The sequence below is a fragment of the Triticum dicoccoides genome, chromosome 6A, assembly GCF_002162155.2.
Source record: "Triticum dicoccoides isolate Atlit2015 ecotype Zavitan chromosome 6A, WEW_v2.0, whole genome shotgun sequence".
NCBI classification, from domain to species: Eukaryota; Viridiplantae; Streptophyta; class Magnoliopsida; order Poales; family Poaceae; genus Triticum; species Triticum dicoccoides.
Window position 1 is genome coordinate 450980767 of NC_041390.1, and position 7440 is coordinate 450988206.

Here is a 7440-nt window from a genome sequence, read left to right on the forward strand (position 1 = left end):
AATTCTTCTATTCGTTCCACATCATAGTAATCACATATACCATTAGCATAAGAAGCCAAGGTTTCATTATCATTAAATTTGCATGAAAAGGGAAGGTGTGGAGCGTTCATCCTAGAGCGACAAGTATAATCATATCTCTGACATAAATTCCAAGCATACCAATGCAACATATCAATTTGATCCCATAATAATTTCCCTTTTTGTGTCAAGCAATAATCCCTAAAGTATTCACGTTGATCCAACGTTACTCCCATTATCAAGTTGAATGGGATTTTCTCAGGATTATCAAAGTAGTGCATAATATTTTTCACATAACGAGCATCGAGGGTTTTAGGAGGTTCCCCATCTCCATGAGTAGCAAGTACCACTAATTTTTTTGGTGTTTCGTGTTCCATATCCATAACTAAAGATAGAGAACAACTTAGAACAGAAAATACAAACTACTTAGTGATAAAGCAAACAAGCACACACGAGAATATTCACCCCACGCTATTGCTCCCCGGCAATGGCGCCACAAAAAGGTATTGATAACCCACAAGTATAGGGGTCGTTTGTAGCCTTCTTCAATAAATAAGAGTGTCGAACCCCCCTCAAGTTCTATCGACCACTGATACAACTCTACGGACACTTGACGTTTGCTTTACCGAAAACAAGTATGAAACTATTTTGCAAGAATAAAACTACGAGTACTTTGCGAGAATAAAACTACGAATAAATTGCAAGGTAATAAAAGTGGATAGCTTTTGTCAACAAGAAAGTCATTTGTCCCTAGGAAATCTATAACAAGTACTGGTAATCATTCTTGTAATTTTACCTGAGGGAGAGGCATGAGCTAACATACTTTCTCTACTTGGATCATATGCACTTATGATTGGACCCCTAGCAAGCATCCGCAACTTCTAAAGATCATTAAGGTCGTGAAACTCAACCATAGCATTAAGTATCAAGTCCTCTTTACTCCCATAAGCCATAACCCACTTACTCGGGTTTAAGCTTCTGTCACTCTCGCAACCCACCATAAGAGAACCATGGACATATTGCAACACCCTACAGCAAGGATCCCCCATGTTTGCACGAGATAGAGGTCACCGTAGGAGAGCACCGTAAATAAAATATACAAGCATACCAACCAAGATCACGATTAACCCACAGGACAAAACAGATCTACTCAAACATCATAGGATTGCCGAATATCATTGGGAAATAATATATGGAGTTGAGCACCATGTTTAAGTAGAGATTACAGCGGGGAGAAGAGAGGTTACACCGCTGCATAGAGGGGGAGAGAGTTGGTGTTGAGGGTAGCAAGATTGTTGATGTAGATCGTCGTCCCGATCCTTGCCCCGGCGGCACTCTAGCACCACCGGGAGTGAGGGGGAGAGAGACCCCTCCTTCCTATTCTTCCTTGGCCTCCACCTAGATGGGAGGAGAGTTCCCCCTCTGGTCCATGGCCTCCATGTCGACGGAGGGGCAGCAGCCCCTCCGAGATTGGATCTCCCTCTCCGTTCTCTTCTATTTCGCATTCCCCAGATCTAGCTGAAAATCGTTTCTTAAATATCCCCGAAGATCCGTAACTTCGATTGCACTAAGACTTTAACATGATTTTTTTCCAAATGGAAGTTTCCTTGCACCTGAAGTATAGCTCCAACTGACGTTCGAGGAGGGCACAACCCACCACCATGCGCCAGGGGCCAGGGGCGCTGTCGTGGTTCTAGATCTGACAGTAGAATAGGGGGGTAGGTATGTAGAGGCAAGATTCTAGCTATGGAGGAGTTGTACACGCGAGTTTTATGAGTTCAGGACCTTCTCGGAGGAAGTAACAACCCTACGTCTCGGAGCCCGAAGGTGGTCGACTAGATATATGCGTGTGAATTACAGAGGGTGCGAACCCCTGTCCCAGAGGAGGGGGTGGCTTATATAGAGTGCGCCAGGACCCCCGCTCCCCTCCGTTACACAGGGTTCAATGTTCATAAAGGAGGAGCGTTACTGGTAACGTCCGAAGTAAAGTGCTATAAATGATTATTAAAGCTATGACTTAAATCCCGACCGTTGCAAAGTGAGTGGCTTCCCATCTTTTGGTAGTCGAGTGGTTGTTCGCATGGTCGAGTGTCTTCAAGACTATCGAGTGGAACATGGCTTTATGGTTGAGTGGATGATGATTTCTCTTCGAATTCTTCTGGTTCTTTTAGAGATGTCCTTGGGGAGGGCATCTTGGACAGATCCATGACCCTACCCTAGGTACATAGCTTCGTCATTAGCCCCCGAATGGATCAGGGCTTGAGTGGGGAAGGAGTTGAGAACACTTCCGACTGATTCTTCGTGCTGTGAGTATAACTTGTTCTGGAGCCATGACTTGAGGAGACAACGTCAACTTCTTTTTCAGTCGCCTTGGTCCATTCTTGGTTATTGTCGAGTGAATTTTCACGGTAGAATTCCGAATGATAATGTGGAGGATGTTTTCAGTCTGACAAGTTGCTCTGCTCTCCGCGGATTTCGCGGGATTCGAATTTTGGAAAGCGCGTCGGACGGGTGAGGCCGTGGTAATCGGGACAGATTAGGCAGGTCGCCTCGATCTCTGCGCCACCTTTTTCGCCACGTATTGCATGCGCGACTGTTGCGGGATTTGTTTAGATCGTCTAGGCCTACCAATCAGTCACTCGGGGAATGACCTTATAAAAGGTATCGGACCGGGTCTTTGCACCGCGCGCTCCCATTCTCTTTCTTCTTCCTCAGACCTCTCTGTCGCGCACACTTCTGCTCTCTGCGTCGAAACCTCGCTCGAACTCGATCCGCCGCCATGGGAAAAGAGAAAACGGTGGCGCTGGAGCGCGCGAAGAAGGCGACCGTGAAAGCGAAGGGCAAGAGGACCAGTCGGGGCTGATCCTCGTCAAGATCTGACCTGCCGCCGGGCTGGATCCAGGGCGATTGGATCCGCTTGATGATTAGCCAGGACGACCTCGACGACTTGGTGGAGGGGGGACTGATCCCCCACAAATTGGCGTGGCTCCCGGGGAATGAGACCGAGCCGCAGCCGCGGGAGGGTGAGTGCGTTCTCCTCGCCACCCACATCGATCGCGGGTTTTCTCTGCCTCCCCATCCTTTCTTTCGTGGCTTTCTGAACTTCTTCGAGGCTCAACTTCACCACTTCACTCCAAACACCATAGTTTATCTGGCTGCCTTTGTGTCAATGTGTGAAAATTTCTTGGGCTATCGACCGCACTGGGGTCTCTTCAAACACATCTTCACCTGCCGCTCCCAGTCGGTCAAAAAGGCCAATCCGAGTGATGAGAGGACGCACATGATCCAGATGTGCGGGGGCCTGGGGATCCAGATGAGGAACAAGAGCACCTTCCCAGCGATGATCCTTCCCGACTCGGTCTGGGGCTGGCAGTCGACTTGGTTTTACTGTAAGGACCAGCTGACCCCGGGCCAGTCGACTGGACTTCCTCCCTTTTCCCTAGCTCGAATGGAGAAGCCCTCCTCCTTGAGGATGGTCCTAGAAGAGAAGGCGCAGGTCAAGGTGTTGGTCGAGCGGGTCGTCCAACTTGTCCGCGACGGGGTGACTGGGATGGACCCGCTGGAGGTCTTTCTCAGTCGACGCATCCAACCGCTTCAGGCCCGTGACCATCCGATGTGGATGTACTCGGGGCTTGAGGACTCCACTCAGATCCACCTGGAGGACGTTAGCGAAGACACCTTGGAGAAGTGGCTAAAGGGAATCACCAGCAACAAAAACAATCCCCGGGGGTCTAGGAGGGTGATTCCATTTAACCACTTGCTCCAGCCGGAACAGGTATGACTCTGCTTTGTCGAGTATCTTCTTGATTCTTTGTGTGACACCTTGTTGATGTTCGACTGAATTTCTTTTGCTCGTTGTCCTTTCAGGCCCTCATTGACATGTACTCGATGCCCAATGGAGTGCAGGGGCAAGACGTCGAGGAAGGAGCGAGCGGGGGCGAGAGCGGTGAGTGGCACTCGGATGCAGAGGAGGACGAGGAGAGCGACGACTCGAGCGACGATGAAGAGGTCGACTCGCCTCCTCGCAGAGAGGGGAGATCCAAGCACGCTCACGACCCGGCGAGCACCCCAGACCTAGCGACCACGCCGACTGGGAAATCTTCGAAGCGCCCCTGAACGTCTTCCCCAGCGCCGATTGAGAAAGCTCCGAAGCAGCCCAAGGTTGTGCTGCCTCCAGCGCCAAAAGTACCGAAGGCCACCTCCTCCAAACTGCCAAAGGCTTTGCCCAGGATCAAAGTGGCCGTCCCCACCATCTCCGGGTAATCATCTGACCTATTCTTTTCGTCGACTCGAGCAACAGAACGTAACCGACTGAGTATGGACATTTGCAGTGCTGCTACATCAGGAACCACTTCTTTTTAGTACCGAGACGAGGAGATGGAAGACGCGGTTACCTCCAACCCAGGTAAAAACTCTTATGATCTTGTTCTTGATTACTTGGTCGATTGCATTCTAGTGGTTCACTTGGGGTCGACTGATCTTCCCTGCAGCTCCACCCAACGTCATCGATCTCCCAGATGACAATGAAGATGTGGCTCCTAAGCCCAGGAAGAGCAAAAAGGTAGCAGTTGGCAAGATGTCTCAGTAGGGGCCAACGATAACACCACTCGTCCGTCAATCTGAAGACGCGGGCGGGGCCTCTGTAACCTTCGCTGCACCCTTGTCGAGTGAGCACCCCGCACCGTCGACTGCACCGGTGATTCCTTCAGTCGTCCAACTCCACGCCACGGAGCTCCAAGCTGCCACACCTGGGTCGTCTACCCTCTTTTTCACTAGCTACCCCGTTCTGGACAACCAGTCGGAAGCGGCTGCGGAAGCCATCCATCAGGCTAACGTGATGATGGAGCGGATGACGACGGTGCATGAGAATAGCCAGGCTGCCTACGACGCCAGCGCTACTCTCCGGGCCAATGTCCAGGTAAGTAGACTTTTCGACTGACCTTGTTCTATCAGGATATGCTACCCAAAAAAATTTCTTCCATACAATTTCATGTTGTTTGCGTCGAATCTGTGCACCCACTTGGTGTTTTGTTGTGTTTGGCATTTGCGTACTTCCACTCGGTCTGAGCGAGTAGGATCTGAACCGGCGGGGGCACGCTAAGTGCACCAACTGGGTGTAGTCCCCGAGACCGCAGTCGATTGCTGGCAGTCGACTGGGGTCTGAGTTCTTTTTCCTTTCTTTTCTTCCATTCGACCCATGCAGACTGGTCGAATGAGATTCGAACTAGTAGGGGCACGCTAAGTGCACCCACTGGGTGTAGTCCCCGAGACCGCAATCGATTGCTGGCAGTCGACTGGGATCCGAGTTCTTTCTCTCTCTCTCTTTTTTTTGACTTGACCCGGGCGGGCCGGTCGAGTTGGGTCTGAATCAGCGGGGGCACGCCAAGTGCACCACTGGGTGTAGTCCCCGAAACCGCAGTCGACTGCGTGCAGTCGGCTGGGGTCTAAGTGAACTCTTTAAGTTTTATCCACTCGGACGTAAACAACCTTTGGTCTTGTCGATTGACATGTCTTTTGCCTTCTGCAGAAGTCTTGTACTCTCATTTCCAAGTTTGCTGAACTTGAGGAGAAGTAGAGGCAACTCAACCTCGACTTGGAATTGGCCCAGCTGAATCTGAAGAAAGCTCAAGATGAAGATGTTGGTATGGAAGGTAACTGCCTGTCGACTGTCTTTCAATATATTTCTTCGATCTCTTGTTTGATTCGATTGCTTCTTTTGCAGAGAAAATGAAGTTGGCTCTGGAGAAGAAAGAGTCGGACCTCGCCACTGCGCAGAAGGAAGCCCAAGATAAAACTGCCCTTGCAGACCAGAAGCTGGCTTCAGTCAGAGCGCTGGAAGGGGAGGTGAACAAACTGAAGTCCTGCCTCAATGAGTCCAACCGAGAAGTGAGTCGTCTGAAGAAGGATAAAATTGTCCTAAATTAAAAGATGGAGTCTGCGGTCCACAAGAGGAATGACACAGAAGCTTATCTGAGAACTCTTGCCAAGAAGCTCTATCTGTTGCTGGATGGCACTCCTTTCAACTCGACTGTGTTGATGCTTGCAAATGAATCCTGTCCAGTCGACTCACTAATTTTTTGACTACAGAATTCTGTCAAGACCTTTGACGAGGAAACTGGAAGGGTCGAGATGGGTATGGACCCTATCGCTTCTCCAGTTTGCGAGGAAAATGCAATGAACGTGCTCCGACTGGAGTCTCGTGTCGCCGGCGTCACAAGCTACCTCGCGCGTCTGAAGGAAGCAGTCTCACGAGTCGACTCATTGCTCTTGCCAAGGGCGACGCTTCAAAATGACCTGGAATCCCTCATGGCTCGACTCAATGAGATCCCTGACCGAGTGCAAGAATGGAAGAAGTCCTCCGCCCGGTGTGGTCCTGACGTGGCGCTGTCCTTGGTGCGAGTCCACTGCAAGGAAGCTCGTGAAGACAAGCTGGCGGTGATCAAGGTCACTAACACCAAAAGGCATGACTTCCAGTCCTTCATGGAGACTTTCATCACTACTACCACTCGGATCGCGGATGGGATCGACTTGGACGAATTCGTCGAGCCTGCTAGCCCTCCTCCTGCCGAGTGAACAAACTTATGAGACTTGAATCTGCTTTAAATTTGCCTCGGAATGCCGAGTGATTGCTGTAACCGTTAAAATCCTTCGGGCTTGATGCTCGAATACTTTTGATTTGCTGCTTGGAACTTTAGGATTTATCTGAATTTGGTTTATTTCCGAATATGCTTGTGTTTTGCCTTCAAGTGGACTTTGTTCTTTGCTTGGAATAATCTTTGCGCTGGAGATGCAGCTCTGGGGTGGTGACTCCAGTCGACCTGCACTTCATCGTCCTTGCGGATAGGGACGGAGCATGCATTGCAGTCGACCTGCACCTCGTCGTCCTTGCGGATAGGGATGGAGTGCACATTGTACTTGTGGCGTAGCTCCGAAGGAGAGGGTTGCAGTCGACCTGCACCTTGTCTTCCTTGCAGATAGGAATGGAGCGCACATTGTACTTGTGGCGTAGCTCTGAAGGAGAACCTGCACCTCGTCGTCCTTGCAGATAGGGATGGAGTGCATAGTGTACTTGTGGTGTAGCTCTGAAGGAGAAGGTTGCAGTCGACCTGCACCTCGTCGTCCTTGCGGATAGGGATGTGTTTCGAACTTAGGCGAGTACTGGACTGCAGCTGAGCCTCCGAGTGGGAGGGTTGCGCTCCACTTGGTCGGATTTTTTCAAACTTAGGCGAGTACTGGACTGCAGCTAAGCCCCCGAGTGGGAGGGTTGCTCGCCACTCGGTAGGATTTTACAAACTTAGGCGAGTACTAGACTGCAGCTAAGCCCCCGAGTGGAAGGGTTACTCACCACTCGGTAGGATTTTTCAAACTTAGGCGAGTACTGGATTGCAGCTAAGCCCCCGAGTGGGAGGGTTGCTCACCACT